The sequence below is a fragment of the Lichenostomus cassidix genome, chromosome 8 (assembly GCF_008360975.1).
Source record: "Lichenostomus cassidix isolate B80296 chromosome 8, HeHo_3.0, whole genome shotgun sequence".
NCBI classification, from domain to species: domain Eukaryota; kingdom Metazoa; phylum Chordata; class Aves; order Passeriformes; family Meliphagidae; genus Lichenostomus; species Lichenostomus cassidix.
This window is the reverse complement of record NC_139489.1, coordinates 13,076,480-13,102,625: the sequence shown is the minus strand read 5'-3', so window position 1 is coordinate 13,102,625 and position 26,146 is coordinate 13,076,480.

The following is a 26,146-nucleotide window of genomic DNA, read 5'->3' as shown; positions in this document are numbered from 1 at the left end:
AGCATGAGAAGAGTTGGTAGATGCAGTCTTCAGGAGATGGAAATGAGACATGTCTGTGGAGCGTTCTCTCTCATGTCAGAAGAATTCACAGGCAGTCCATAATGAGAGATCCTCTCTAATCCCCTTAATGCATGAGTTTGGTTTCTAGTCTACCTTCCAGAGTAAGTTTTGTGCTTGTGCTAATGAAGAATTGGAAAAAGTAAAAGAAAGAAAAACAAACAATAAAAAAATAGTTGAGGAAAAAAAGTACTTTTGTCCTTCTTAGAAATTCAAAGTGATTTTTAAGTTATTTCAGAGATGTTGAATGCCTATATATAAATAAAAGTATCAGTAGTGGCATGTACAGATTATGCCACTATGTTCATAAAGAACATTATGTTCTTTATGCAACATAATATTAATTGGCCCAAAATGTTTGGGAAGTGTACCTACCCAGTATTTGCATTGTTAAAACCTTGGTAATTATGGCCTTGTGCTTTGAAGAATAAATATTTACAAATAATGGCTGAAACAGCTCTCATTAGTCATTTCCAGGAGACTGAAATAGCTCAGTTTTATAAGTCTCCTTGGTATATCTGAGAATTATTGTCTTACAACTGTTGGAATATCTTCTCCACCATACCTTGTGAGAGGACATGAGTCAGATGTGCAACCAACAGGAATCAGCTATGAATTCCTGGTTATGAGTCATGCTGAGGAACAATGTCTTGATCCTTGCTTGAAATTGCAAGCATGTAAACTTCCTTCTTCCTATTGTGCTTAGCGTCTAAATGAGAAAAGTTCTGTTGTACTTTAATTAAAGGAAACATCCTAAGAAATCACGCTTTATGCTAGCTACGCTTGTATTGAAAAAGAAAGACAAGTTTTGTGGCAACTCAGAGAAATAATAAGCATTTTACAGAAGTTGCCAAATTAGACAAAGGTATTTTTATTTCATATATATACAGTTTTTTAAACCCCATTTCTGTTATGAATATATATTCATTGAAATGTATTAAAACCCATCTCCTGTTTCTAATGTAGGTTTTCCGTTGATAACAGATGTAATTATCAATGAACTGTATGACCCACTGGTAATTGATGTTGGCTTGGTTGTAGACCTTTTATACTAGTACCTTCACATCGTACAGTCTGCCCACTACAGTATATGGTTACCATAATATGAACAAATCTGAGAGTTTTGAAGTTTTTCAGTACGTAATGAAGTGCATCTAATGTTAAAATGAAAGCATCCCGAATTATATTAACTGGGTGAAAATACTGGTAGCATATGGAATAAGCATGATCAGGATCTACACTAACCACTATGCAATGCACTGAAAAGTGTTCTTGTAAAATATAACATAGATTACAAATGTTTTTGATTATGTCTTCCATGGATTCTCTAACTGTATTGTGAGCTAGCTGGTATTTGTTGCTGCACTAAAATTGTTCTCCTCTAACATGGCTTTTTCTGTATTATTCAAATACATTGCAACTATGGTATAAATGGCACTTGACCTTTTTCTGTTATTTTCTTACTGGGAATTAAAATGCAAGTGAATTTAGGGTAGGAATTCCTCCTGTGCAGACTGGGTTGAGATATAAACTTATGAAGGATTCATATGTAAATAGGCAACCTGAACTATGCATTGACTTGACTTGTGTTTGAACTCCCTTCCTTTTTCTTTCCAAAGGTTGGTTGATGTCAAAGGCCATCTGTTTCCTGTAGAGCAGAAACATGTAGACATTGAGAGAACAGAATTTTAATCTGTTCAGTAAACTACAATTTAAATGTTTGTTTCAAGAAGCTGAATAGTTACTACGTTGGAATTTTGAGTGCAGTAATTTTCTGCTTTTTGTGCATTTAAGGTCTGAGTGTTATATGTCAAAGTAATAAAGCATGGCATAGTCTCACTATGCCAGTACTAGCACCTTCTCAGACTTGTTGAGGATACCCAAATCTCAGATAACTTCTGAGTGAAAGAACTGGATCTGGTGTGAAACATCCCTCAGTAGGAGGACTTCTTTAGTAGAAGGTAAGGAGTGTTCAACTGAAGCTCCTTGTTCCATTTTGCTTCACAAGTGTACACACAGTCCTGGTGCCACACTAGCTCTCTTAGTCTAGAAGGTTGGACCATCTTGAGGACCCAGCTTATTAATTATGATTAAAGAAACAGTGCATTTAGGCACCTCATATTTGAATGCTTTCACTGTTAGTATTAAATAAGAGTATTTTAATATTGCTGAAGTGCAAAGTAGCAGTTCAAATTTGCTGATGATCACATGTCCCTTATTGGCAGATATTATTTACCTTTTCATATTCTGTATCTAATTCTTGAGGCTAAGCTAAAATTTTAAAACTAAGATATTGTCCTCTTAGACATTCAAAGTAATTTTACTGCATTTGTATAAAAGGTAACCTGCCACTGTGCTTCAACATATATATTAAAAATCCTTACTCCTATGTGACTTGAAACTGTATAATTAAATAAAATGGATAATGAATGGAAAAATTGCCAGAATTGCTATTGTTCTGGTGCTTTTTTTTTTTTGTTAGGCTGTTTCATTGTTTGGTTTTCTATGTGGCAATAATAATAATAACAGGAGCATTTGCAAAACAACAGCATTTTGGCTTCAAACCCAATTAGAACAAAAAGCACAATAGCACATTATAATATAAATCTGACATGTAGTTTTCCTTTAGGAGATATTCAGTTTTTAGCTTTAAACAAGTCCCTTAGAAGCTTTAGGGTTCTTAGGATGCCTAGAGTCAATTTTGAACAATTTTGCAGCTTACTACAGGGAAACTTAATTCAAATTCAACAAAACACTGAAAGTGGTAGTGCTTTGGGGCACTTAACTTCCTCAAAGGACCATCAGTATGAAACCTCAGATGGGGAGAAACAAGATGTAAATAAAATATGTCAACCTAAACCCATGGTGAATAGCAAAAATAGCTCTCTCTTCTTAAGGAAAAAAATGGTGTTTCACACTATCAGGGCATATAAATATCACTGTGATATCAAAATTATGACAATGCATTATTTCACTGTCAGAAAGTGGGATAAATTTCTTCTGTACAGGAAGAGGTTCAAGTACTAGTTCCAAATACAAGATCTAATTCTCTGATTCTTATTTGGGAAAGATTCTGCTAGCATTGGCCTTCAAGTCTTCATTCCCAAAGGATGTACTTCCTGTAGTACTTCCGCAGAGAACACTTAATGATATGGGTGAGGAATTTTCATTTTGTGGACTTTTAGAATTGGGTGCTATTGATCATATGTGACTCATTGCCTAAGGTACGCTGGGGTGTGTTCTGATCTGTGACAAACTATGACAGCTTTAATGCCAGAAAACAACAAATAATGTATTGAGTGTTCTCATTATTAATTTAGGCAGAAAACCCCCCTCCAAATTAAAAATAAATTCCTGCACTTGCAGACTCTGTTGGTAGTACTTGGTGTTTGGCTATGTGCTTATGATTAACAAATTATTTCACACTGAATTAGCAGTAGAACCACCTCTGTATATGTATCTAGAAAACTGAGCACCATATTTTTATTAATATTCAGCAGTCCTGCTCTTCTGTGAATGCTACTCATTCAATATCGTTCTCCAAAAGAGATGTAAATATCACACACACTTCTTCCATTAACAGATTCAGGTTTCTGAACTTGGCACATTAATTATGGTGCTCTTGCTACATAATAGAATAACATCTGATACAAGACGCATTTTGAAAGTAACACATTTAATCAGGAAGTACAAGGAAACCATTATTCTGCCCCCAAATTACTAAAGTACTTCTTTTTACCCAAGATTCTTTATGCAATGGTACAATTGTGACACTAAGACTCTTTTGCCATACATACTTTCAAATATTTACAATGGCTTTGTGTTGTTATTTTTGAACTATGTGTACTCACATAATTTGTATTATGCATACTATAATATCTTTGTATATTATAGGTAAAATTCTTTTAGACACTGAGATTTGTAAAATCCCTTTTTTTATTGTTGACTGGATTGACATGCCTAGAAATTAACAAAAGTATTACAATATGAACTGAAAAAGTGATTTTTGATTCTGTTCAGAATATTTTCACTGCCAGAGCCTGAAAGAACCTATAGTCACATACCCCTGCATTTAATTAATGCTTCATTGAATATTGAATTATTTCTTTCTTATTTGATTTGTTGACCTGAAAATTGCAATGAAGATAGATATGATTGAGAAATGATAGGTAGATTATAGACAGAGGTGATAGATATGTGATAGATAGGTAGATTTAGACTAGAGATACAAAAGAGTTTACTTAAGAGGAGGGCAGTGAAGCACTGGAATGGATTGCCCAGTGAGGTGATGGATGCCCCATCCCTAGGAATATTCAGAGTTGGGTTGGATGGTGCTCTGAGCAACCTGATTTGGCTAAAGATATCCCTGCTCATTGCAGAGGGGTTGGACTAGATGAACTTTAAATGTTCCATAGGTCTCGTGCAACTCAAACTATTTTATGATCTTTACATAGAATTTTGCTTTCTCTGCTCTTGAAGAGTGGAAATAAAACAGGCCAGTTTGGGGATGAGGGGCTGGGAGCAGAAGAAACTGCTGTGTTTCTCAAATACACTATTGAATGAACTTTATATTTCACTGTACAGCAGGCCTGTACCATTGCTAAAAATATAAGAACAAGAAGAATCTCTTAAAAAAAAATATATGAAACTCTGACCCTTGAAGATATGGACTATCAGATGATCATGTTTTGAATTTTGTTAAGGAAGCTCTGTTGAGATTTTCATGTGCAAACAATGCACTGGAGATATTTTTTCCCTGGCAATTATTGTATCTCAGGGTCTTTTCAAAATAATTTTTGATGATTAAAAAAAACTTTAAGTTTACATATCCTTTATCTGATTTGAAAAGAAAGCTATTTGTATTGACTAAATGGTTTATTTATTTCTGACATGAGTGGTGGGGACATTTAGAAACAGATAATATTAACAACCTTCTCTGCCAGGGTATAGCAGAACATGTACGTAAACAAGACCAGCCCCAAGTACAGCAGAAGGTATTGCTCCTGGCAAGCACTAGCAGGGAAAATGATGATACTTGGAGTATCTCATCACTGTAGCATGGAGCTGTGAGGTCAAAACATTTGTCCCATGTTGCTTTCCCTATTTTCTTCAGTTTGACATGCTGCACTAAAAAGATACAGACCTGCTGTCACAATCCCGGTAGATCAAGTTGTTGATTTCAAATATTTTCAGCTCCTTCAGGGTAAAAGCACTATGCTTGCAGCCTCACCAGTGAGCCAGATGAACTCTCAGTTCATTGTATAGTCACTTTATTACCTCTGACTAATGCTGACTGAATAATGTCAAGAGTAGAAAAGATGGTTGTGCATATTCCCTTTGCTTTTTTTTTTCTTTCCCTAAGGCAGCATGGTGCAGGGAGTAGGGCTGTGTACTGACAATAGTCACTGCACTAATTTGCTTTGTATCCTTTGCCTTCACACATCTTTCTGTAAACACCTAAAAATGGTAATCCTCCCACCATTTTCAGGATGCATTGATAAATAATTCACATACAAAGGACTGTGAATGCAAAGAATATTTTTTTTGTCACAGCTGCAGTTTAATACTAGCATTTCTTACAATGTTAATTCTTGCCAGTTTGCACTCTCTCTTCTTCATCTCTTGTCTGCTTTCTCAGGAATGATCTTGTCTTTCTTTCTGCGTAAGGATGGTGGTATCTCTGTCACTTTCCTTTTATTAGGCCAGAGGTCAGCATTTGGGAGGTTTTTCTTGGTTCCTATCTTTTGATACTGTATAATCTCAGCTATCAAATTGCCTTTCATTCCAATTATGACTTGAACTCTAGAAATATACTGATACCTTCTTATCTTGATTAATAATGTGCAGCAACATCTCTTAGAATGAGAAAAATATTGTCCAAATATAGAAAAAAAATTGACCCACACAATACATGACTACTATAAAATGGGTTAAATACAGCCTCAATATCTCGCTTAGGAAATAGAAACATTTTTAAAAATCAATGTGTAGGATTAACTTTACATATACAGGTCTGACTCATACTCACCAAGGCACTAAGCTTCAGTTTTTATTTTGAACTTTATTCACTGTAAGTTAAACATAAAGTTGCTCTAAACCAGTATAATAGAAAATCTAACTTAAGAGTAACAATCTTAAAAAGATTAAAAACAAAACTAAAAACTTTTCTGAAACAAAACTCAGAAGCCTCTTCAGGAACTTGCTGGATAGCCCATGTGGTTTGTAAAGGATGAGATCACAGAGGTGTCTGTGCTGTGGTATGGGAAAAGCAGGTGTTGGGGAGAATGGTGTAAATGAATTAAAGTTGATTGTAAGGCATCCCAGCCCTTCCAGAAGGTGTTAACTAGCAACTTGTAGCACTTTTTCCCCACTTCGTTTCCTCCTACCATTTTGTTTATCCCAACCATTCATTGTTCTAGATAATGGAATTGTTGGGATTTACTTCAGAGAGACAATTTTATAAAAACAAGTACAAATGTACATCTTTCAAAGCCAAAGAGAAAACAGCTTTCCTGAAACAAGTAAACACCACATCCCACTATCAAAAATGGGGCGTGGTGTGGCAAGGGAGCTTCATTTTTTGTTTTCTTAAAAAGGGAAGTCATGCCATTTGTAATAATTGTGATAATAAAGTCTAAATCAAAACACCAAACAGTTATACTTCTCTTGTTTTAACAATTCTCTGTTATGCTTATGATAGATAATGATGGCTTAGTTTAAGAGAAAAGTTCAGGTTTTCCTAATCCATTTTTTTAAAATTAGAAATGTTTGTAAGGATGTTTCTATCCCAGCTACAGTATTCACCCTGGTGGATTCTAGTATATGTCAGTGTAGCTTAACCAAGTAGAGAACTGGATAAGAAAAAGATTGAAGTTACATTGTTGGGTGCATATAAATATATATACACATTTGATCTTTAGGGACCAGCCTGTATGGGTAGTATAGAAAAATAAATATTTTTTGTTTGTTTTTTTTTCCTGTGAAAATCAATAGTTCTGCACAGACAAATGATATACCTTAAAAGAAAAATAACAACATTAAATCTGCAGTTGCATTTTGTCTGAAAGGAACCTGGTATGTGGAACACTTAATTTGTCAAGACATTCTGACAGGTCTCATCAAAAGTCCAGTATAAGCTTTACTAGTTTGGCTCATTAAATTGAAAATGGGCTTGGAAAAGGTCATGGAGAATTAGAGGTTACAGAACAAATAATCAAACCAATTAGCTATAACTTGAATCTTGTGAGCTGCCTGAAAGAGAAAGCAGACTTTACCTTGTCGAAGAGAGAAGGATATTAAAATTGCATACCAAGGAGTAATCCAGAAAGCTCAATGCAACTATGTACAATATTGCAGAAGTTTGAGTTTTATTGTTGCCTTTTTTTTTTTTAAGAACAAAAATACTAAACCCCTCCCACCCAACATTAGGATATTCCTGTACTAAGCTCCCTATCTATTTTAGAGGTTTCTGATTCACAGTGAAGGTTGCTTATTTATATTGTGATGTTAGGTACATTAAACTCTCAGGATCTGATCCTTCTCACATGCTATATTGTAAATGAGAAATAACACCATTGAACTTAATTGTGTCAGTGTAAAAGTGATATAAGTGGAAAAATGGCATTAATGTCCATATTAATTTTGATTAAAAGAATCCATTCTGTGAAATCTGAACATGTATAGCAAGTTGTTAAATGCTTTTTATCTTCGTGTATGTTAACATAAAATTCTTTTAAGTTCTTGTATCAGTTAGCCATTTTGCTGAATTTTATAACATGTTAAATGGCAGTACATAAATCCCTTGAAGAAAGTTGAAGCTGAAATGTTGTATCATTTTTTTTTGTTTTCTTTAGTACTGAGCTAAAAGGATTGTAATTATTTCCTAAAAGAATTACTATTTTTTAAATTTATTTTTGTTAATTTGTAGGCACATATCAGATAAATGTCTCGTTAACATATGAAGGAGAATCAGACTAAAAAAAAAATATGGATTGTATTTCTTTTTTAATTTATGAAAGGATTGTCAGAGGGACACTTGGTTCAGATAAGTCCCCCAAAGATTATCACTGGAGATCCCAAGTTTGATCACATGGCTTTCCTTGACTTCTCTGCTTCTCACATTGGCCAATATTTTCAGAACTGTTCCACACCATCTTCACTAACTTTAAAAATGTTATTCCCAGTGACTACAATTAACATTTTTGCATGAGGGCATGCTTTGAATGATGATTTGCTTTTACTTCTTTGAGATTTAGTCTGAGAAATATGGATACCAAAAATTTAAACTACTCTCTCAGCCGAGATTATTGTGCTCTACTGCCCTAGATAAAGGCTGTGTAATTCATACCAGGTCAGGATTTTGCCTCTGTTGCCCTAAAGTTGTTAGGAAACTAGAATGTAGACTGTGAAAGGGTTTGCTGCTGAGAAGGGGATTCTTCTGCTGGACTAGAAAGCAGAGAAGGCTCAAGGTTGGATACTTCCCAACAAGCGAGAACTGGCTTGTTTCGCTTAAATGGAAATCACAGATAAACTGTTTGAGAAATGTAATACTTTTATCATCACAGAAGTGGATAAATAGCAGGAACTGGCAGTGAAAGGGAAATGCTGCACTGCACGTGTACAGCACTTGTTGTGAATCAGACTCTATTGAACATAACTGCTCAGAAAGCTGGAAAAAATACTGAATAATGGCATTCAAAGACAAAGGCTTTACCATGAGGCAACATTTGTGATAAGTGCTTTCAAAGTGCTAAACTATCTTTTTGGATGTCAAAGGAGAGAGCAGTTGATGAGTTGAAGGTGACAAAGGGTCAGTTCTTCAGGCCCTGAAATTACTTCAAAAATACACACTTTTCAGAATCAGCAATCTACCAAAGTTGTAACACAACCGTGTGGTATGTTGAGAAGCCCTGAAAAAAAACAGACCACTGGAATATGTTTAATAGCAATGCTAAATTTATAAACTTCCTACAGCCTACTAAAATAACATTTCAGAATCTATTCAGCTTCTGATCTTACCATGCTACTCATGCTAGAGATAAAAGAAAATTAAATTCTGTGTTTTTGAGGAATATGAACAGAATGACTGAATGATATTAAGCAGGACCTGCAGTGAGATCCTTTGTTGAACTCAGTTTTGAAATGAAGGTAAAGAGACGGTTTCAAATAATGTTATTATGGTCTATATTAGTTTCTGAAAATAAACTGCATGTTCTATATAACTTTCATTACTCCTTCTTCCAGATATGGAATATTTGGTTGGATTTCTAATAATTCAGGAAATTATTTTGGAGTTTTCTTCTCTTTTGCTAAGTGTGAAATAAGAGGTGTGGCAAAGTGATAATTTTATATCAGATAGTAAAGGCTCCTGCTTATTTGAAATTAGCTTGTTTTTAGAAAAACACACAGATTGTCTAATTGTCATCATTTGACTTTAATTTGTAATTTTTGTAATAAAAGATTTACCCCCTTGACATATTACTACAATAGCTTTCTCTGGGGGTTAATTGTCTTTTATTTCCAAGCCCTTTTGTGGTTTTATGTGTGTATTTATAGTAAAATATTGAAGAGTAGTATATTCTCCATGATTAACAGGCTAGTGGTGTGTATAAGCTTGTGATATAGAAACAAATTGCTTTAGGCCAAAGTAGCTGATCTACAAACAAAATGTTGTTTCAAATACCTTTTACCTATGATCAGAATGTATTCTACATCTAGGATGATAGCTGGAAATCAATGGTATTTGTGTCCTCATGACAACTCTTCCCTGTGGATTATATGCACTATGCAGCCCCTATATTAAAGATTTTACTGCTTTCTAAAACTTAGACCAAATCCTTAGTCTTTGTCCTCTGAGTTTTTTTGGATTCAGGATTTAGGAACATCCTTCATCTTTAGTTTTTTCCTCATTAATGTTCTGATGTTACATTGTTCTGAATTGTAAGCAAAAGTCACAGGACCTAGAGTCAAAATCAAATAATGACCAAAATATTACCAAGGGCTTAATCTTGAAATGTAGCAAGGAGAAGTTTGCTTATTAATAGATTTTCATTTTCTATCCATTTTTAACCAAAGTGTTGGCAGAAGTCAAATGTTCTGTAAAAGGCATAGGAATGAGGGTAAAGCAGCAGCTATGCCCACTGCCAGACTTGCCTCATGGGTGGTATTCATTTAAACAGATAAATAAATAATGCGTTTAAATCTCCATTCTCACTGGGGAAAACACTGAGGAGACTCTGGGCTCTGTTTAGGTTCATGTCTACAAACAGCTAGAGACAACACCAGGCTAAATGTTTTGCCTCAGGTCAGATGTAGTTTATTAATCCAATCTGAGTGGAACCCAAGTACTTGACTTGCTGTACCTCTTCTGAATGCACTGCTTTCTTTTTAACAGTGAATAATAATATCTGTTGAAAACCAGCAAAACCCCCTCATGGAATATTTATCATGAACCAGCTTCAGATATGATGCTTCAGATAAAGCACAGGGTAATTTTGCTATAATATTTGCTGAAAGCCCTTCTGATGGGAGAGCTATCATCTGTCAGTCTGAGGGAAATGGTGGGATCTCATCAGAGCTGTGTAGGAAGGGTTGGCTTCCTCTTATGGGTTCTGCATTTGTCCTTTGTTATCCACTCTGCAGAAAATGAGGTTCCTGGATTTTCCTATTTTTAGGATATCTGGTGAAACCACATATGCATTTATTGGTGTTGATCTAGAGATAAACTCATATCCAAGATGATGTAATAGGTTGTAAATTTTTTATTTAAAAAGCTGGTAAAACAAAATTCAAAGAGAAAAAGATTTTTCTACATTGTTGTCATCTACCCCCTCTACCCTAAAAGAATATGGAGGAGAATTCTTGTGTATAAAATGTCTGTGTTGCTGTAAAATGCCAGGCTTTGTCGATTACAGTAATAGTAGAAAATGAAACTTCCAAGTAAAAAAGACCTGGCAATTCTTAGAACACCAACTTCTATTGAAGTAAAATGGAGTAGAGTGAAACCCCAAGACTGAAAATATTGTATATGAATCTCTTCTTTTTCAGTGATTAAATTCTATCCAATGCAGCAAAATTCTCAAAATTGAGAGGGAGAGTTATCTAGGAGTCTCAATCATTTCTGCATTCATGGATTGCATGAAAATATGTAAGTAGTCTAACTTCCTTTAATAATGCTTGCCAGTCCACTGAATTAGACATTTTAATCATATTCATGTTTCGGATTTATGCAATTCATTGTTACAGGAGTGATCTGAACACTCCCTAAGAGTTTTGTGGATAAGTGACAGTGTTGTGGGCTTTAATTTTTTTTAAATGCATGTGTCTTAAGAGGATTGGTGAAGATTATAAATTAAACATGAAATAAAATATCACTTTGGTAATTAATTGACTAACAGTACACAACATTATTTTCACAGAAATTTATCTAAGGAAATTAATTTTTTAAGTAACATTCCACCTTACCAACAAATCTGCAAAAGGCTGGCCATATTACCTTGTTCTGGGTTGGAATGTAGTCACTGTTTTGAATCACCATGAAGTCCTTCCCAAGAGGGTGTAGAATCACTGAACTGTTTCTAGGCCTTTGATCTTGAACATTTAAAATAGAACTAAAATATGAAACAGTTGCATAATATTGCCAGCTGTAGCAAACCCAGAAAAAACAAAAACAAGACAAGCAAACTTGCTTGGATTATTGTTCAATGAGCCAAGTGGGTACTGGTATGCTTATGTGGGTGAAGAGAACGTAGAATTACACACCTGTCATAGGATATTTTGTGATACTGCTTGTAAAATGCCATTAGGTACCATCTTCATTCTGAACTTCCATGTGGGGAGGCAAAGAAATGTTCAGACCATACAGTTGAGTAAGAGGCCTCCAAGTTTTTTGTTCATTTATCAGAATTATGTATTGGTGCAAAACATTTTGCCCCTAAGGTGAAATTTATATGTGTAGCCAGTGAGCCAGGAGCCAGATTTTAATTAAGGCAAAACAAAGTTCACACTATGACTGTTGCAGTTAAGTGTGCTTGGGCTTAATAAAGAGAAAATACAAATAATAAAGTGGATGCCCAATTTTCAGACCTGACAAAACATAAGACATTTATTTGGAATAGAATGGTCTTGTTACAGTAAATATAATAAACTAACATGTTCAGCTTCATAGAGGCCATTGTTGAAGAGTGGAATTTGGTGAAAAGTGCTGGCCAAGTTGCAAATGTACACTGAAATGCAAACAAAATATTTACATCCCTTATGAGAAATTTATACTTTTTTTAAAAAATGTTTATCCTTTAAGTAACTTTATGTAATTAGAAAATAATTACCTGATAACTATTTTCTGCAGAAGATTGTATTAGGATATCAAAATTCAAGAGAGGGAAAGCAAACTTGGAGGAGGCATCTTGCAAAACTTGTATCTAGCTGGAGTTGGAAAGCTGTTAAGTGCATACTCACTTTTATGCTGGTGCAGCTTCATCTTTAGAAAGGTAAATCCATTTTTAAATTGGATAACTTGTTGGTACATTATACCAATTCACACTTTTAGGGATTGCATAATTACAACTTGCTGTTTATGACACACTGCACTGGAATAATTTTAACAAAAGGTCAAAGCCAGTTAAAAACAAAAGTTCCACTCACTTTTTGCACTACACTGGTTACTTAGAATTTAATGAAATACAGAAGCCTGGAATAAAGCAAGAAGATGAAATAGTGTAAAACTCTTCCCAATAATAGATTGTGACACATGGAATTTATGAATCTCATGACTTGTTCTTTATTGATCAGAAGCTGATCATAGCAGTTGAATTAATAAAAGTACAGTTAAAGCCATTCTCAAATGATGCTTGGACATAAGTGCAAGTAGGCTTTATTGATTTCTAGTGTCAGCTGGGCTTAAGAGAGATATACCATATGCTGAACATATGAAAAGAACAGGAACAAAAAAAAATCTCTCCTACTCTATCAGCTAATAAAGTTTTAAAAGTTTGTAAAGAATTGAGTAGGTTCAGTGCAGCAAATCCATTTCTATTTCATAATATCCCACTGTTAAATGAATCACACAAATAATCAGTTAAAATCTATTAAGTACATTTTGCCACAGAATTTATTTAAAACACACTTTTACTATTTTATCAATATTTTTCTGGGTACTGAGTTAAGTATGTTTTCCATAGAAAAAGCAATGAAAATTAATTTTCTATCTATGGTTTCTCTATGTAACATACCTGCCATGGACACATAACATTACAGTGGGAAAATAATCATGACCAGATTTGGTATGCCTTCATCTTCCAAAATTATTTTCAAAGCATTTTGTGTGGCTCTTAAAAGTCTTCTGAATCGTATCATGTCAGTTTCTGGTCATAGGCCAAAGAACCTTTGGTTTCTTACACTACAAGGTAGTATGGCAAAAATGTATCTCTGAGAAACCAAAGAAATAATTCAGTGTAGATACACAGTGTGAAAAGTAAGACTTGATGTTGCTACAGGGACCTTGAATCATTAGGAGAATGTTATAGGAATAAAAAAAAATTGTTTATTTAAGACCTAATTCTTTGAAGCTGGAGGAATATGGACCTTGTTTCATTTTTTATAGCTTTTGGGGTAGTTGTCTCTTACATGTTCATGTTAACTCATACCCTGCTGCCAGTGGGTGAAATGGCTTTTACCCTTTGGCTTTTGCTCAGATGTGGAAGCTCCCAGTATTCAGAGTTTTGCCTACTATATTTGTATGTACATTTATCAGAATTTCTCCACTGGTAAATTCAGTATAAGCTTTGAGAACTTGTAGATAGTTTTTTTTTAATGATTGAGAATTTTCTGAATCACAAAGCTTAACCTTAATAGAAGTGATGCAACCTAATATAAGGAAGACGGTAACCTAGAAGATACATTTTCCAAAACTTACCACTTCCTTCCTAGCTGTTTTCTTTAAAAACTCTCACACTGGAAATCATTTGTGCAAGCCTGTGTACATTCAGATTGTTACATCCTTTTTAGAGAATGATTTTTGAATATTTGAGATAATCTGTCTTTGTTCCTAATAATTTATATCACTTTGTAGAGAAGCAAGGGAACTGGACCTCTCAGCATGGAGATGGTTTATTCATCTCTTACCTCCTCAGCCAAAATTTGTTTTATATTAAGCCATTCCTTTATTTTTTTTTCCATGAGGAGTCTGCAATTAATCTAGAAATTTATTTGGTAACTGCCTTGTATCATTTGACCACTGACATATATTAAAACAGATCAGTATTCCTGATTTCCTAACTGTTGTGGGTTAGCCTTGGCTGGAAGCCAAATGCCCACCCTATTACTCACTCCCATGGAAGTGGGACAAAATAGAAGGAAGGTGTGAAGGCTTGTGGGTCAGGACGATGACAGATTAATAGCAAAAGCTGTGCGTATAAACAAAGGAAGAAGAGGCAATAGAATGGGAGACATTTAGCCATTCTCTGGAAAGCAGGGCCTAAACATATGTAATGGTTGCTTGGAAGACAAATGCTGCAACCACAAACATTCCTCCTTTCCCCTCCTTTCCCTGAGCTTTTGTTGCTGAGTACGTCAGATGGTTTAGGATATCCCTTTGGTCTGTTTGGGTCAGCTATCCCAGCTAATTCCCCTCCTATCTCTTGCCTGCCCCCAGCCTTCTCACTGGGGAGGGGGAGAAAAGGAGAAAACACAGAAATGGCTTTACATCAGAGCATTGCCAGCACTTCTGTAGCCACAAGTCCAAAGTGCAGCACCACAGCACTGCTGTGAACCCAGCTCCCTCCACGTCAGAGCCAGTGCACTGATGTTGACCAATATTATTTGCAAAGATGAAAGCAATTATGCATTGTAAAGTACTCCTAATGATGAACCCCTGTATGGCAGCTGCTGCTAGACTAGGCTTTTGACATGAGAGAGAAAGCCTGGCTTGCCAGAGTAAGAGGGAAATGAGAATTGTGCTTATCAATAGACCTTGCACACTTTCTGTTCCTTCCTTGCTAATAAGATTCATGTGTCATATGGACAATTAAAAAGGATACACTTGAGAGTATAATTTGTTTACTAAATACTATATTTAGTTGCTAGCAAACGTGATGGTCTTGAAAGCAGAAAGAAATGAGAGAGACTAGGCTTTATACACTGGCTTTTCCCATTCATTTTGCAAATGCTAAAGGAATTTGTAGTATGAAATGTGCATTTATTGTGCTCTTGTTATTTTAGTTGAAATATGTAATATTTGAGGGATATTTAATAATTTTAATTTTTTACAACGTAACTGTTATATACTGTTTATGGTTTTGAAAGCAATTATGCCAGTGCATGCAATGAGGGGGGCAGTGAAGAGCCTCTCCAAAAGTGCATCATCAGATTACTCTATACTTCAAAACAGAGTCTGTATTATTCAGATATATGCTCTAGTCAGGGCTAGATTCCTCTAGTGGTGAGTTAGTGGTTCAAACAACTCATCCAAAGACTTCAGCAAGTGTTCCATTAGGTGAGTGAGAAGCCAGTCTGCTCTACCCATCTGGATGCTCATTCTTGTTCTGCATTGTGTGGGCATCCCCTGCTTTTCAGGAGTTACTGTGCTGGTCTTGTTAGGCTGGTATTTTTCAGAAATAGTCATGCGACATGTTTCCAATTTTAGAATATTCAGGCAAGTAAAGGGTCCTTAGCAAGTGTTTCTAAATTGGCTGAATGTATTTCTGCTATTTCTGTCTTTAGAATGGATGCTTACAGATATAGAACCCTTGATTTCTCTATCCTACACAAACTAATGAATTTGCCACAAAAGGCAATAATAAGACCTTTCAAAGAATTTTATCAATTTGTAGAGAAAAATAAAATAATAAAAACCCCAACATAAACAAACAGACAGCAAACCCAGAAAACCAACAAAAAATCCCCAAACTAATCCTTGCAACAGAACTCCATCACAAAAACTGAAAAATCTAATTGCCTGAAAATTTCAAAATTTCGTTTCATTAGAGGCCACAATTTTCAGTGTAAATCATCTAACTTGAAACATACTGTAGTTGTCAACTTAAACCAAAACAATCTCATCATAAATTCCATGCAGGCTGTAGAAAAACATATGGTTTAGTAAATACAATAAACCTTCATTGCTGAAATCGTACACATAAACCAGATCTCCGTCTGAGCTAGTAACACAAATTATAAAGGCAGCCCTTGAATAGGCATCCCCCATGAACTTTAATGAAACAAGTTTCAGTTGAAAACTAAAAGATTAAAGAACCACAACAAAAGTTTCCCAAAGTCATATCATTCATAACTACAACCAGTTTCCAGATGCAAAAATGTTCAGCTGTTTCTACTATGAGCTCAGAATTCAAACCATGTCTTTCCCTGATCTACAGAACTCCTTCAGTCTGACTTTTGTGTATAGAGCTGCCTAAGTATTACAAGTCCAGTAATCTTTGTTGGGACTGGTCATATAGAGAGGAAGTTATTATATAAAAATTTACAGCATCAAGACCGTATCTTTCTTCTCAAATTTGTCTTTCAAATCTGTTCTAGTATTTTATATTTGATTTTCTTGATATTTAATAAAATACGGTAAACAATAGCAACGTAAACATCTTAATTTTATGATATAAAATAAAACATTTGACATGCATTGCAAATTCTACTAGGAAAAGCAAGCAAACAAAGGCAAACAAAAACCGCTACCTGAAGAGAGACCTTCCTATTGTCCTGAATCAAAGGCACCTTGATTCTAACTACAGTGTCATAGTTATTCTTAATATTCAGAAACAAGGAATAAAGAACATATGATTGGTTGTGTAAGAGTAAGTTTTCTGGTCCTTTTCAGACAAACAGGAGTTCCCAAGCTGAGGAATAGCCCTGCCAAATATTCTGTTCTCTCACAGTTTGAACTTTGGAATAATTGATGACCCAGTACCCTTTAATTAACTTAAAAACAACAGATGTTATTATATAGGTTAGTAAGACCTTGTGCTCCTTGAATTAGGAAATGCAAAGGAAAGGCATATGAGAGAAGGGAGAGAAAAGAAATCAGGAAAAGGAAAGAAAGCTCCAAGTAGCAGTTACAGAACACTAAAAGTGTGGCAAGGCATGACCAGGATGTGGTCAACCTTCTGAGAAGAGTACAGACATCCAAAATGTTCAGAAAGATTTTATGATACATCAGCTTCAGTGATTAGGCACTGGACTCAAATATCCAAAGTCTATTTAATCTTCTGTTCTGCAGTTACGGCATGTCACAGAAAGAGTGCCATTCTTCAAGATCAGGCTTGACTGAAGAAAATATGGAGTTTGTTACAGTCTGTTGCTTCATATTACTAGAGTTATAAGGTACAACATACCAAAACAGGATCTAATAAAGGCTGAAGAATGAGTATTTAACTTTAAATTATTAGTCTTTACCATTTAATGTCAGAGAGAACTACTTAGAATGTGTATGTGCATTTATATGAAGGAATATCTCTACTTGCTTCTGTATTTCACTGTTGCTTGTGTTTGGTAAAGATGGCTAACAACACAGCATTTGTTTTCCATCTACTTCATTTCCACAAAGCATTACCCAATAGCTTACTGCTAGTTTCCAAAATGTTACCACCTCTACTAGGAATTTTGCCTTCTCCTTGCCAAGCTCCCAAAATAAAGAATAGAATTCATATAGTAATGTCAACCCAGTTTGACAAATCTTCATGTCAGCCTCAACTGTGATTGGCCAAAGGCCAAGCATTTTTCAGATGGATTTTGGCAGTGGATTAAAAACGAAATCTATTTCTGTTACTTTTTTTCCTTTTAATATCAAACATATATTTTTCTCTACTTGGTGACACAGATTTAAACCACTAGGTAACATTTTGTAGGACTGCAGTATTCCATGAAAGATATCTTCTTAAAAACATTTTGGCAACCATTAAGAAAAGTAAAAATTAGGCTGAATTGAAAATATCAAGTTGAGTTAAATTCTTAGTGTCTATTTCTTAGTTATCATGTTGGTAAGCAATCATTTTGTATTTGGATTTTAGGCAATCCCAGATGATACTGCAGATTTGTAAAAGATGCCTGGGGTTTTATTTTATGTTGTTATTTAATTTTGTTATTTAATTATTTTATTTTATTATTTTATTTATTTATTTTAGATAATGAAATAATGAAAAGCACTTGCTTACTTTTCAGGATACCGATTCTTAATTTGCTGTAAACTTCTTGATGATTCAAAGAGGAAATAAGCTGCCCAGTCACAGGGTATTGTTCTTTCCTTTCATCAGTTCCATGTTTCAGGTGATGGAGGAAATGTTTTATAAAGTTTCACAAATACATAATTTTATCCTTGATAACAGGGAAGGAAAAGGAGTTTGACTGTCAGGAATGTTATCTGCTCTAAAGAAAATAGCCAACGGATAACTGCCTAAAAATTGGTCAATTAAAGCTGAATGGCCTATAAACAGTTACGGTGGAATATGTTTCATTTTAGGAGAATATGGAAGCACACAGGAAGACTGTCAGTTGAGAGATTTATTTACTATTGTAGCAGAGATAACTGGAAATTAAATCTGTCACTGAAGTTGCTAAGCTATACAGTACAAAAGCTGTTCTCACCTAATAAATTGTACAAAATAGAGCTAGAATGAAGTTTGAATCTCAAAAGGGTCATTTCCTCTAGCAAAATGGTATGATACTAGTTTTATAGCTAGTTGGCCCATATTCACTCAAAGTGTGAAGTCCAAGAGCTACCAGTAAGTATTAAAAGCCATCATTACTTCCCGTATGGTCTATTCAAGTCCCTGCTCCCAGCAATGAAGCAAAGAATACAACATAGGCTGGGCACTCTGAGCTCTCACCCATTCAAGTGTGATGAAAACAACTAGACATACTAATTTCTTCTTTTTGGTAAAAATTTGAGACATTACAAATGAAGACGCAACAGTAATACGATTTATTTTAACAAAATTTTTACAATTACTTTCCTAAGATTGCAGAATTTCAATTTTTTAATGAAATTACTGTTAATGACAATAGAGAATTGCTTTCCCATGTTAGAAATTGTGAAAGGCTGTTCATCTTAGAGCTTTTCTAGTTTCTTCTGAACGTTTTTTCAGGTCAGTTCTATTCCCCCAAAATGTTTCAGCTGTAAAAACCCCAAAAATTCTAAGGGAGATATATTTATTTATATATAACTTTTCCATGTTCATGTTTTACTTCATGCACAAGGATTGATTCAGCAGCAGGGGACAGAAGAATCACATTAAATTTTCAAACTTTTTTTCATTTCCTTGCTTTGTTCAAAGGTCTCTTGAAGTCAGTTGGGAAACCCTTTCAATGTAATTTTGGATCATGTATGTAATGTTTCCTCATCACTTTTAAGAAAGGTGATTGAAGCTGATGAAAATGTACCAGAAGATTCATGGGACAGTTCTTTGCCATATAATTTCTAGATTTTTTTTTTTTTTTTAACATTTAGGATTTAGACATTCATGTGAGTTGCCAGATTGGGTAACTGGATACAACTTTGCATATAACAGTATGTCTGGAGTGTTTGAAGTCTGTAGGGAAGAAAACTGAGATTCTGTTACATAAGGAATGTGAAGTAAGTGGTACTTCAAAATTTTGCTTGAGCTTGAAGTAGTAAAACAATAGCTCAAATCTGAGTTTCCCTTCTTCCCATTAACACTGCCTGAAGAGGTTTGCATGTTATTGGCCTAGGCTTTGAAGTGGAGGGAGTTCAGTGGAAGGAAACCAGATGAGCAAGCCCATTGCTTCTAAATTCAGTCTTAAAACATAAACATTTAATACAGAGAACTGTGGTTCCTTAGACCTGTCATTTTAAAAATGCTCTTATTTCTGCATTGCTTCTAGGTGGCTCTGGAGAGGGAACCTCTTAGAGAGCCATCAAAAAGGAAGCAGTCAAGCAAACAAATTTTGAAATGACAGCTCTGTCCAGAATGTCTGTGGTCTAATGAAATCTGTATGTTGAGATACTTTGCTTCATACAGTCTCCTCCAATAATATCAGCTTTCAGTTAATGTATGTGCCTCTCAGGGGAGGTCATAATGGGAACACCAGCTGGATTTGGCAGTAGAGTGCAAATAAGAATTTCCAAAGTGTAATATTAAATAGTGCCTTTACCTTACTTCCTTTTAGATGGAAATACTCTGAGAATTAAAAAAAAAAAAAAAATTAAGAAGACAGTGATAGAGCTGGCTTGTCAATTTGGATTTTCTGACTTCCATAGCTCTAAGCATTACTATACCCAAATAATATTTCTCATGCTGAAAGTACATCCCTGTGCCCAGTGGATTTTTATTCAACTCACAGAGTTTGGCTCAGATCATCACACTTGGCAGTCTTTAGTCAAGAGAGGCCAAGAGCTGGAATAGCAGAAGGGTTGCAGGTCAAGACTTGCTCACTGGCAGTTTAGTGGGGAAGTCTGTGCAGTGCCTGTCTATGGTATACTGTGCTCTCCTGTTGTCAGTCCTCTATTTTCATGAATACAAAAATCATCCCAAATGTAATATATATATTATGTGTGAATGTCTATATCGTATTTGATGGACGTTTTCTTGTAGAATGCCAGATACTGAAATCCTTACATAGTCCCGGTGAGGGGATCATTTACAAAGCAAGGTGCCAGTTATTACAGCTGTTTTTCATGGTATTTCATGGGGGTTTCTTTTGTTGATGTAGCCCAGATACCACATGTATCTTTCACATGTCTAACGGGAGCTATGGAAATTTGTATTAGAAATAGGTACAATTCAGTATATAAGCAGAATGTAGATTTCTACTTTATAGACATGTGATGTACCTGAAAGAAACTGTTTTCTCCTACTGCTTAAAAGAGAATGCTTTAAAAAGAGCTTTGCTAAATGGATGGATCTAAAATTACCTCATTTGTGATGGTATAGGGGAGATTTTCTGTAAAATGAATAATTTTCCAAGGTAAATACTAGACTCTTAAGTTGAATGACCAGATATATGTGCCATCAGCTATAATGATAATTATAGCCCGATGCTATAATTACTCTAGCTTGAAGAAAAAACTCTTTTTACCAACTCTAGAAATGTTAGTAGGTAATGCAACACAAGAAACTGATTGGTCCTTGCTGTTACTATTGAAATTATCCTATGTCTTTCTGAAGAAAGGATTGGAGAGTTTGTGTGTTTATCAGTAAGAGACATTTACATTGACACTGACTGACAATGTCCTATTGAGCTTCCCTGAAAAGTTCATTGTGACATTTATTCACACCTAATTAGCACCTCTTGGGATTAATGTATCACTTCATCAAACTAATGCAACCTTAGAATAAAAATATGTAAATTTAATATGATAGCAATTCGTACCTGGATATTTTAATTAATTGGCCTAAACTGAACATGCCATTCCAAATTTATAATGATCAAGCTTTAAACTCCCTCTGGAATTCTCAGAATATTAATTGGCTATTTTACTAGTGAATGCTCTTGTTGTTCAAGTAGTTCCTAGAAGCCCTGTTGACCCTGATGGCGGGTAATATAAGAGAAAAATCTGTATTTTAGTATACTTATGGAGTAAATAATACACCAGATTTAAGTATAAATATTGTAAGTAATATTTAACATAGATTGGATAGATTGAAGAAAGAGCTTGTGATATATTTCATCAATTGCTTTGTTATTTAAGGTTCTTTTCTTTACTCTGGAACTTTTTACGTAGGTAAGAAAGCTACAAAGAATATTGATAACAGTTGTATTACAGAAATGCAGCATTTTCAGGGCTATTGAAGGCATACTTCAAGTGAAGCTCCAAAGTGGTTTTTGGACTAAGCCTATTGTACATTTACATCTTATACAAGGTACTCTTTGTAGAAGAGATTCTTCTCACTATTAGTACATTATTGTCCAGTTCTTTTCATTTCTGTCCCATGCTATTTATTCAGATTATAGCAATAGATTAAAAAACTATGTAGATACTACTGTTTCTGCTTCACAAATATGTTATTTTTATGCAAGTTTTCTCTGTTTTTAATCTATTTTCAAATAACTAAGATCCTTGAGTGCTGAAAGTAAGCTTAAATGTTCCTCTTCTAAATCTTGTCTATTTTTAAAAGATTTTGTCAATAATATGATTTTCATAGAGTGTAATTCACAACCTGTTATTATTCCATAAGCTTTATAAAACATAGCTTTTACAGGTAAAAAAAGTTTATAGGCAAAATTATGTCTGAGTTCCACTATGGATAAGTTCTCCACTCATTCCACTATGACCAGTTCTCAGGTCAACTGGTACTATGTTCCCTTTCATCACAGTCAATGTCTACACTGAGAATTAGTGCAACAGAGTAGGTGCAGATCCTGCAGCTTTAGAGGGTTAAGATGATTATTTTGTTTTGATCTTGCTTTGCTGAATGTTCATTGTCTATAGACTTGTGATTGAACAAACTGTCAGGATTATTTTGGTTTTCTTCAGTTTTGGTATTAGCTAACTCAACAATTGAATTTTCAGTATTTGAATAAATTATCTCAGAAATGGCATTAAGAATGACTGAAATGGAAGAGATGTTTATTTCAAAGGTACTTCTTCAGTGCAGTGGAGGAAGGAGAAGACAGATTTAAGGAAAGCAGGCTTTTTAATATAAAACATTAAAATGCTTTTTTTGTGTGTTTGGTTTTGTTTGTTCCTTTATTTGTTTGGCATCTTTAGATTCTGTGAAGGAAGGCATTACCATTTGTAAGAGGTGGTTTCTTGGAGGATGAGCCATCCAGAGATCATCCATGTTGAGGAGGACAGTGACATGTCACATAAGATATATGGTGGGCAGCATTACGTTGAGCTCCTGATCTTGGTAAGGTAGAGCTGAAAATAATTTGGCATTTGAGAGGTATCAGGCTGCACAAGGCATTTATGACAATGTGCATTGAAAAGCAAATGTGTTCCATCAGTGGTATTTCAGTGCATGACTGCTACTGTAACATTTCATTTTCCTACGCAGTGTTCCAGATGAGAGCAATAGCTTTGTTAGTATATTTTTGGGTCCTGATTATAATATCTTCTCAATATGTCCTGACTGCCACCTCCAGTATCACACATTATCAACATATGAGAGCAATAAAAATACACACATTTTACCTTGTTTGCTAGACTCCTGTTTGTTGGTGGTATATCATCTTCCATTAGGAAAGAATGTCTCTTTCATTCCAGTGTGAAAGTTCGACTCCTAATCTTTGTTCAGTTGTAATAAGAACACCTTGTTCCTTATTCATACACTGTCATTTGGTGTTAATGTATGAGGTTTGAGTGCTATGAAGTGTAATTTTTCTAATTGCTCACACTGTGAAAAAACATCTTTAACACTTTTCAGTTATACATTTAGGCAGCTTTTCTATGATTTAAAGGGATTTTATTTAATTTCTGTTTTCTGGAATGCATATAAAACAGAGAAGAGCAGGCAGGAAAAGCATGTCATGAAATCCATTTCAGTAGCCTATGTATTTTTCAATGTCAGATGATAGTGAAATAGCCATGACAAAACCCCCCCCACACTACCTCTGGATACAGTTTTAATTTTGTGCATGGAAAGCAAGAAAATAATATGGAACTAATTTTGATAGAAATGAACAGGAAGGGGCCAAATTTTGGGTTTGTTGTTCTTGTAACTTCTGAAAAGCTTGTAAAGCTTTTGTAAAGCTTCAATAGACTTTGAATTTGCAATGCTGTACCTGAAAACTGAATTAATCCCTGGAAATCTGTCTGTTTTCTAATGCTTTAAGTTGTGGTCTAGAGATGCTTGCTTTTTTTTTTTAACTGAAACACAAGAAGCACAATTTAATTGCAATTTTATGCTCAAAGAGCAATAATTTTCTTCCTGACTGACAGGTTCTAAATGGTTGTCACTTGTAAAGTACATAACTATCACTTTCAGGTAGTTTTGTTTGAGTTTGAGCATTGCAGTTTCTTGTGAAAGTTACAGAAAAAATGATATTTGCCTTAAAAAAGAAACAACATGCACTTCTATGCTGATGAGGGAAGGGACATGAAACAAGGTCACACTGCTAAGTTCAATTTACTGAGTGAACCAAGCAAGGGATGGATGACACCAAAAAATGCTTTTTGCATCACAGACATGCATGAAAAAATTTCAAAGTAATTCTTTTTGCTGCCTTCAAATTGCAACCAAAAATATATTGTACAAGCACATTTTATTGAAGCCTGTATTCCCCAACACCAGTTAGATACCTTGGTTAATAAACCTGTGAATATGCTGTACTTCTGCAAAACTGAAATACAGAGAAACTTTATTGTGAGCTGGTTATTTTTAAGAGAGAAAGTTCATGTCAATATTGTGTGAAGAATTATAATTAAAATCTTCAGCTTCTTTCTTGCATCTCTAGCTGAAAAATAAAAAGGAATGCTGAAAATTTCTTGGTGCTTTTCACCTTCAAGTTTTAACATGTACAATATTTTTTTCTTCTTTGAAGACTCTGAAAGAAATGTAGAGAGACTAAGTAATTATTGGGAAGTAATAGAAGATGACTTGTAAGATTTTTGTCCTATTCTGTGGTTCTTTGCTCAGGTTGTATGAAAATAGTTGGGAAATGACATGGTAAATTAAGGTCCTGGCACAGTGGATTAAAACCTGTGCAAGTAATTCTCCTGATGTGAACAATCCCTTTGGCTTCTTCAGTCAAATAATGAGCCTATTTTAAAATTCACTGAAGGAAATCTTAGGGCTTCCAGCATTAGGCTAAAAATAATTGTCACTGTGAAAAGAAAAGTTGAGAAAAATTGGTTTTCTCTATTGCAAACACATGACTTTTTTGGAAGTAAGATTTTGTAGCACAAATCTCATACTTCATGATGTGTATTGTTTTGAAAGTTTTAGTTTTCTGAGATGTCAGCCAGCCTGGGATCTTATTTTAATTACTCATTTTATCATGTAGGTAACCTAGAGGTAATTCAGAGAGTAGAAGCTCACTTGTAGGTGGTGTAGATGTATTGACACAGCCAGGGTTTTGAAAAGGTCACCAGGATAAAACAGACAAAAGGTGTTATCTTCATTTGATGTGTGGAGGAAACACAGAAAAGGCAAGTTGAAGCCAAAATTTCCACCATGATGCCAAAGTGATATAAATTCTAATTTTCTGGTATCAGGTGTTGTGGGTAAAAATATTTATTATATTGACAGTCACTCTCTTAAATGTGTTTTTTCATTTGAAATTATGTCATCTCTCAGGGAACATACCATTTTCCACAGATAATTTTATAATCTGAGTTCAGGAAAGTCTCTTTGAATTCTTTGTAAAGCAGAGGTCAGATTCAGCAGTTAGATGTATCATCAAAATTCAGGTTATTTCGCATATACATGTAACACTAATTCTTTAATTGTCATCTGGCTCTGTCTAAAATGATAAAAGATTATAAATTTATTGTATTCTGTGTTTCCAGGGATTAAAATATTTTCCTGAATGTATTATTTTTCAAATTTGCTAATTTGAACGGATCTGTCATTCCCAAGTCCAAAGATTTGGAGAGCGTTCCATTTATGTTGATTTTTTAACTGAGATTAATGTTGTTTCATGTCCTGGGAGATGAATATCTGCACAGCTGGCCTCCATTTTACTTCTACCTTTGCTGGTCTGAGTCTCTGAGCAGCATTTCTGAGTCTGTAAGGAAAGAGATTTCATGTGTCCCCAAAACATTTGGATTTTAGGAGTGAAGCTCTCTTACTAGTCTATTTTATTCCAAATAATTGGAAAAAAAGCCTTCCTTTCTTTATGTCAAGAAACTTGAACTGAATTTTCCCAAATGATCTAAGTTTCCTAAAGCCTAAGAAAAGAAACATTTTATGCAGCTTGAAATTACTGCTTTTTTGTATTTTCATCCCAAATTTAGAAGAAAGACAGCATAAATGTGATGGGGACAAGAACTTTTTATCTTTAACTAGACCCGACTGCTTTTAGAAACTGTTTGGTTATTTGTCCTTGTGTCTTTTTAGTAAGTAGGTAATGAGATACGTATATGTACATTCATCTTGTAGACCATGAGTTGGCATTTTGGATGCAATGTGTATGTTAAACACATAAGCTGTGTTTGCTTGAAAAGATGAACGGCCTTGAAGCT